The 7,755-nt window shown below is 40.4% G+C and overlaps 1 long non-coding RNA gene across 1 annotated transcript in view; it reads left to right on the top strand.

The window, feature by feature from the left end:
• Window positions 1-3,090: 3,090 nt before the first annotated feature.
• LOC139045608 (uncharacterized) overlaps window positions 3,091-7,755 on the top strand; it is a 10,205-nt gene continuing 5,540 nt past the window's right edge. Inside the window, exons 1-2 of the long non-coding RNA XR_011504305.1 lie at window positions 3,091-3,559; window positions 4,718-4,864. This is a non-coding gene — a long non-coding RNA (uncharacterized lncRNA). The remainder of the gene's footprint in view (window positions 3,560-4,717; window positions 4,865-7,755) is intronic.

Here is a 7,755-nt window from a genome sequence, read left to right as displayed (position 1 = left end):
TTTAACTTCTAAATCAAGAAAATGCAAGAAAAAATGACATAATGCAGATTTTGACTCAACCATTAGCCACTAGTAACCAGGCTGACCTTCCTCATTGTGTGTACTGCCAGCCCTAAAGATAGCTGTTTAATAAGGTTATTATGGATGAAGACAGCTATAAATGGTGCCATATTACAAAAATGCCAAAGTAAAATGCTTTCTTAGTAATGTCTATGGAAACAAATATCGAAGGCAGCAGCTGAGCTTAATAATCTTACTACAAAAATCATAGTGAGGAATTCTCAGTGCTGGCTTGGGTTGCTGAATTTTGGGTACCATGCATAAGTCATTAGACCCTTGCTTTTTTCCGTGTTCTGATTTATAAAATGTGAATAATTTCTACTCCTTGCTGCTTTGTGAGTTTCAGCTGCCTTTGGAAATTTAAAAATACATAATCCACAAATATAAGTGTTCTGAACACTGAAAAAACAGTCTTTAAAAACTTTCATCAGAGAATTTTTAGTTATGAATGCTTACTCATGCTGCTTTCCTTAACCACCTGCTTCTCTTTTCTGTATCATACTAGCCAAAAAAAGGTTGATGTATGCCCCAAGGCAGTTTCTCTTGCAGGAGACACAATAATAGCAGAAAGACCAATAAAATGAGGTAACAGCATGAGTTAACATTAAGTGTCCACTCAGATCTTTTATAGAAGCCATTGGGGAATAGGTGGTGGGTGGGTGGATGGATGGATGGAGTGAGCCAGGTTTTAAGATTCACTCTTTGTCGGTACCTAACTGTGAACCCCAATAGAAGCTAGACAAAGACTGAAAGGGGTAAAGATTTCGGGAATCGAGTGGAAGATTGAAGAAGAGGTCCCGAGTTTTAGAAGTCTTTAGTTCTCAGTTTATTTTCCTTTGGGTTCAAAGTAGAAAGTGAGTGTGAGTTGTCACAAACCAGGTCACAAAAGGATGATCCTTTTCCAGTCCTGTTCCCAAATGCTGTGCTGGACCAAAGTCTGCAGGACACTGTCCTACACCCTCTCTTATCTTGGAATGGTCTCACAAAAGAGAGAGCTCTTACATATCTTCTTCTTAAGATATAGACCTACCGTTATATTTAATAATCTTACTTATGTGAATGTTTAGCATAGTTGAAGAAAGTGTGCAGGAAGGTACTGTGGCAAAGCAGGAAAAGCATGGGTTTTATCAAAACCTCATCTCTACCACCTCCTAACACTTAATACTTAATACTCAGGTACTTGATACTATATCTGTAGAATGAGTGTGGTGATAGTGGTATTTTCCATCAAGGTCTTCACGTCTCTTACAGCACTTTCACCCAGCTGCGGAGTCGGTAACACAGTGTCTGCTTAAACAGATACATTTCATTTACTATAGGGTCTTTGGTGCTTTAGATTGCTATATTATGATTTAAAAACATTTCTGAATGCCTTATCTTTTATAAATTTCAACCTTAGTTTTCTAGTATTAATACTTTTGTTTTCAGAACTACTGTTTTGCTTTGTCAAGTTGAAAAATAGAAAATATGTGATCCTCTAATCTTTATTGAGTTCCCACATCATGAATAATCATGCTAATAGCTACAGGTTATGGAGTTCTCACTCTGCGCCAGGTAGGTTTGTGATATCACCAGGAAACTAAAGGTTACAAACTCTAGAAAGAAAAACAGCCAGAATTCAAAGACTGCTAAAGCCTGCGTTCCCTCTATTTGCTGTGTTAGCACTAGAAGCAGCTTGCAGTGATCAGCCGATTCCAGTCTGCTCTAACAGTGCTATACCCGGAAAGTTTGCCTGTCATTGTTTATAAAGTTCTCTGAGGAAAGGAATTCTGTGAGGTCTCAGTTAACAATAGCTTGTGATCTGTTAAGATAATTTAGTCTTTTTTTAAAAAAATAATTTTAATAAATTCTTCATCAACCTTTTTCCAAAGAAGCAACATAGTAAATGGGGGCCCTAACTGCAGAGGAGTTCAAATAAATCCCAGTGGAATAAGGAATCCATTCTCTACACCCAAACCCAATTCTCAGGCAGCTTCGAGAGTTGGTGCTGAGTCTGGGAAGCAGAGCCATGGAGTAGGTGTCGAGCAGAGGTGAGTAGAGTGGTGGAGTTCAGAACTACAGAAAACCAGAATGGACCGTGAGCTGCCCATTTGGGGGTGAAGAGCCTGGCCTTACCTCAAATGGAGCCTCAGTATGGTAATGAGGACCTCAAACATTGAAAGCATTGACTAAATTGTGTAGCAAGACTATCCTCTTCATGCTGTGCTTGTTTCTGCTGAACATGCTATTCGTGTGCTATTCATGAGCAGAAATGTAAAGAAGTGGTATCAAGTGTGTGTAGTAAATCCACCTACTTTCCAGACCACATTCAAAGACTGTGACATAAGCCGAAGTAAGACTAGTTTGGGCTATTTGTGACCATTTATTCAAATTATGGTACATCTACCACATTATAACCATGGGTGAGTCTGATGAAAAGTATTCTTTTTTTCCGTTTGTTTTTCTAACATCCACATCAATCTAAATCACTGTTTAGATAAGGTAACTCTACTGGCCAAGAGTGAGGAATAAAACCTGTTAAGTGGATGCAACACACTTCCTTTCTGCCTGTTCATTCAACAGACCCTATAGTGAAATGGCAAAGAGCCTTTATTCGAATGGTGGGCGCCATGCTGTGGTGATACAGATGGATTTTTCACAACGTGCAGAAGTGCTTATAAATAGATAGGTTTCAATCAACAAGTAGCTTATTCAGGCATGCGCTCAAATATAGTAGCTGCATTCATTAGACAGACATTTGCACTAATCCCAGGACTATACTAATAAAAGCGTAATCCCTTATGGGCCAAAGGTAGTGCTGGCTTGCTTTTAACTCTTAGAGTCTTTCACAGACCAAGGCCTAATAATTGTAGCTGTGTAGGTTTTCACCAAGTGAACTGTAAAGCTGAGCTTATCTTCAATTTTTTCTTATTTTTTTAAATTGCAGTAGCTTAGTGGACAAAGAGGTACTTTTTACTCTGGATATGCAGCTTTCGGCAAAACCTATTTAGAAACCAGTTGTATGTGTTTTTGTGTGTGTGCATGTGCACATTGTGTGTTCTCATTACTTTATTATAAAGCACCTCTTTAACCCTGGTTAATAAAGTGGTGAATAAAGAGTTCACTTGAGCAGATTTTGTTTTTTCCTTTGACTTTAGGATAAATAAAAAGTTAACGTCAGTTTTGAGAAGACTTGCCAACTCTTAGGAGAGCGGTTGGACTTTTTACATGGACCGTTTCCTCCTTAGGCTTGGCTTGGTTCAACAAGGTCTTTCCTCCTCCCGCATTATTCAGAGCTAACTGTAATTAGTTCGCCCAGCACAACACTAAAATTTTTCCCTTGCCAGTGATGTCAGATCTGCCTTCCTTTTTATTATTCTAACTTCTTATAAACTGCATTGACCAGTGAGTCAACCACACCATCTCTTGGCCCTGTGCCAACATTATGATCTATGAAAAGGGACTCCTGCCAAGGACTGTGAGGCGGAAAACTGATATTATTAAAGTGGTCTTCTGATCGGTAAGTGTCCGCCATTGTTTAATCTTTTGTGGTGTTATTGTCAAAAAGGGGTGTGGGGAGGAGGTAAATTACATTAATATTCCTAAGGAGCTAACCCACGCACTGCTAACTTTTTCCAGACTGGAGACTCAAATGAACATCAGTATCTATGGGCACAGGGAAATTAGTACACAACGCTGTTCACAGACAGAGAGGTGCTTCTGGAAGACTCTGCGACTGTGGGACTGGAGGAGGCCCTTAACTTCTCCTGTCAGTGGGCCACATGACAGAGATGTTATAACAAAATCAAGTGGGAAGATGCATGTAGAAGTACTTTGAAAATAAAGAAGTTTAATAGAAATACGAGTAAGAGTGTCTTAGAAACCGTTTAGTAATAAGCATCAACACAGCCTTTTCTATTCCCCAGCCAGGAGCTGACGACATTTGGTTTTCCTGGGCCACGGTGCCACAGCGCTGTGATTCTCAGCATTCTCACTCTGTAGCCACCTCTGCCTGAGTCTGGGCTGCCAGTGGATAGGGGAAGGAAAGAAGGGAAAAATGAGGTGGATTTTTCTGAAGTGAAAGAGAAAGGAAACCAGGTTCCTATCATCAGAATTCCTAGGTTAGTGCTAGGAAAAGAAAAGAGAAATGATGATAGGCAAGAGGAGGCAGAAGAATGATGGAATGGGGAATTGACTGGCTAGGATGAACTCAGGATGAGAACACCTGGACTTAAGTCCCAGCTTCACCGCTTCGTAGCCGTGAGCACACCTGAGCCCCTGAACCTCCTTAGGCCTCAATTTCCTCAGCTATAAAATGCAAATAGCCACCCTACAGACCCAGACAGAATTGCTGTGGGGGTCATATCAGATGATGTGCGTGAAGTACTTTGTGAGCAACTGTGCACAATTAGTTCTTGTTATGATCAAGAGAAAGGAGCATTGTGGATGGTCTTCCGGGTCTCAGGGACTGGTGGAGTCCCTGGATGGGGGCATCCAGCAGCTTGGCTCCAGTTTCCGTAATCCCCATGGGGGTCATAACCCTGTGGTTTGAGAAACAATGCTGCAGAATTTTTTCCAGTCTTCTGTGTGCCCTTCATCACTCTACTTAGTGAAATCAGTTTGGCCTATAGGATGTCTGGTGCCAGGGTTGATAAAAGCTGTCTTGGTATTTTTACAGCTGTCTGGCCAGAAAACCTGCTTCTGCCTCCACAGTTCTTTGTCACAAAAGATGTGTATCAGCAGCAAGAACTCAGGGTGTGCCTCATATGCTCAGTTGATTCTCCTGACCATGACCAGTAGGACACAGGTTATTTTCTTCGCATAGGTATGTCTTGTTAATGTTCATCTTCCCCCTTTAATAAATTCTGCAAGTGTCCCATGTTCATTGTCAAAAAATTAGAAAATACAAATAAGCAAGAAGGAAAAAATTAAATCACCTCAAATGCCACTCTTGTAGAAGATAACCAGGTTAACAGTTTTCTGCATATTCTTCTAGACTATATATCCACATCTATCTAGCTATCTGTGTATATATATATCTGAGAGAGCGAGATAGGTTTTTCTTAAACTTAATTAAGCTTTCTAATAAAGCCCATGGAGTAGGCCAGAGCCAGAGTACAAAAGGAGTTCCATGTGCCATGTATCTAAATATTTAAGTTATAAATCAAGCTAGGAAACTATTAAAAAATTTTCTTTCATGCTTTGATCTTGATAAACATTCCTTTATACTGTCTTGGATGGCCATATTTTAATTTACAATTCTCAGAACCTCAGAATTCCAGACCAGAAGAGGGTAGCGCAGGGATAGCTCGCCCTCCCTCAGTGCACCCTGCTCTGCAGGGCCCTCGTGTGCTCCCGTGTGCACATCCCAGTGCCAGTCTCAGTTCTGTCCACACTAGCCACAAACAGCTATAATGCCACACTTCAGACCTAGGAGTGTGCAGACCAGAGCCACTCTACCCCTAGGAATATGGGCCCAGAGAAGAGGCCCACACAGCCCTTATGATGCAGGCTTTGGGCCTTCAGGCAGGGGAGTGTGTGGTCCCAGGTACCTGAGCATAGTCTAGAAGATGAGGGTTGGACATGCTCTAGGCGGGCATGTCCCCTTGGTCCATGATCGAGGAATGTCTGAAGGAGGGATGGAGAGGGACCTCTTAAAGTGAAAGGCCCAGGGCAAAGGCACCTCTTGCCTGGTTTTAAGGGTGGTACTGATGGGAAAATGGTGTCAGACACAGCATTGTTGGGAGGAACACTTATTCCCCCTCAATTTTCCTTAGAAGAGAGAGAATTTCTATTCTACGTGCTACAAAGGAGAATAGGAGAAGCAATTTAGCCTCTCTCTACTCGACGTTTACTCCAGGGGAGGAGTGACTTAAGGAACTAGACCAGCCTGACCTGACTCTCCCTCTCTCTCCCTCTCTCTCCCTCTCTCTCCCTCTCTCTCCCTCTCGCGCACTCTCGCGCACTCTCACCTGCTCGCCTTTCTTGCCAAAGGAGTGGTTGCATCCTCTTCCAGCCCTGCTCTCCACATAAGCACACTTGAGTCAAGGCCCAGGCTTGCCTACGAGATGGCCCCTCTCTCCCTCCTTCCCTAATGGGGCAGTAATTCTGGGTTGAGGTATGTATCTACTCTGTAGTCCCAAACTCTCCCTTTATGGATCAATCCAAGAGCTAAATTTCAGGAGAAGTATCAGGGGGCCCAATTGTGATACATCAGAATAATAAAACTGACATTTTGATTTCTATCTCTCTGAATCCAGTGTCTATACCTCAAATTGGTTTCAAAATCAATTCAGAGAGAGGAAGGCAGAGTGATTAATTAGAGTCAGAATTATTGGATTCAAGCCCTAGCTGTGTTCATTGAGTTCTCCAGTGGATTTTTTCTTTTTTAAGGTTTGGTGGATTTTTACTAGGGCTTGGAATCAGAACCATCTAAAGAATTTTCCAAAAAAAAAATAATGACCCTTGGTTCAAACCCTGGAGATTCAGATCCACTAGGCCTGAGCAATGTGCTTTTTAAAGCTCCAAAGCTGATTCTAATACTTATCTATGTTTGAGAATTACTGAACATAACTGCAATTTTAGAAAATGAAAATAATTCCTGTATTGCTTTGTCGTAGGCTGACAGTAAGGATTAAATGACAAAAATGCACTGAATATGAAAGGTCTCTAATAAAGTATTATTAATTTTATTATAAATAATTATCTAATATTAATAATTATCTAGTATCATTATAGTTATTAAATAATGTATATTTGGAGCAAACTACAATAAAATATCAGTTGCCAGAAATCTGACTGACTAGTCATCCAGAGAAACATATTTAGAACAACTAAAAATATTTGATAAAACTTTTTTTTAATTTCCTTTTATATGGATGGCTGAATTGGTGGGGAAACGGGGAAATTCTTGGTGGCCATAAAGCATGAATTGAGGGAGGTAAATGAATGCTAAAGGTGATGTGTGCCCTGAAAGCATCTATTAATTTCCAGGGGGTAAACTTAGGTATAAATAGGCTGAGCATGCTTGGAGACAGGGAACAAAACCCAGGATTCATCAGAGTGAGAGGCTGGCTCAGGGATCCTCTGTATCCAGGACCATTCTCCATGAAAAGTGGATCAACAATTACAGCAAAACTCACTCCACAGAGGGATGTTGATGGAGTTCTTGTCTGTTTCAGATTTGTCTCTGGGTTAAGGGGAAACAGAAAAGAAGAAAAATCTTTCTCTAATAATTCCTAACTGCAAGGCTGCTCTTATACTGGATTCATACTCCCTGTGTGGCCTGAAGCCAAAAATTTATATCTGGCACACCCAGATTGATGTGATGCCAGATATTTGATTGAATAAACTTTTTGAAGGAATGCACTTTGAACACAGTCTTTATCCCAGTAAGGTTCCAAGGAATATGAATTCACAATAAAAAATCAGAAGTGTACCAATAGATAGGTAAGAATCAGTTGAAACAAACAACATAAAAAGACTGACAAAGACCACAGATGTTGGAATTACACAACATAGAAAAAGAAAATTTTTTTAATGTTTAAGGAAATAAAAGAGGAAAGCGACTTAGAACATGGAAATGAGACTATCAGAAAGTTTCAGAAAGATTTGAAGAGGAACCATATGAAACTCTTGGAAAAATATAATAATTGAAATTAGAAATTCAATAGATAGGTTAAAACAGGGTTTGTCAAGCTTGACATTGTTGACATT

This window comes from Equus asinus, chromosome 6 (assembly GCF_041296235.1).
Source record: "Equus asinus isolate D_3611 breed Donkey chromosome 6, EquAss-T2T_v2, whole genome shotgun sequence".
In the NCBI taxonomy this organism is placed as follows: domain Eukaryota; kingdom Metazoa; phylum Chordata; class Mammalia; order Perissodactyla; family Equidae; genus Equus; species Equus asinus.
The sequence above is the reverse complement of the archived record's forward strand: the minus strand, read 5'-3'. Positions and strand labels throughout refer to the sequence as shown.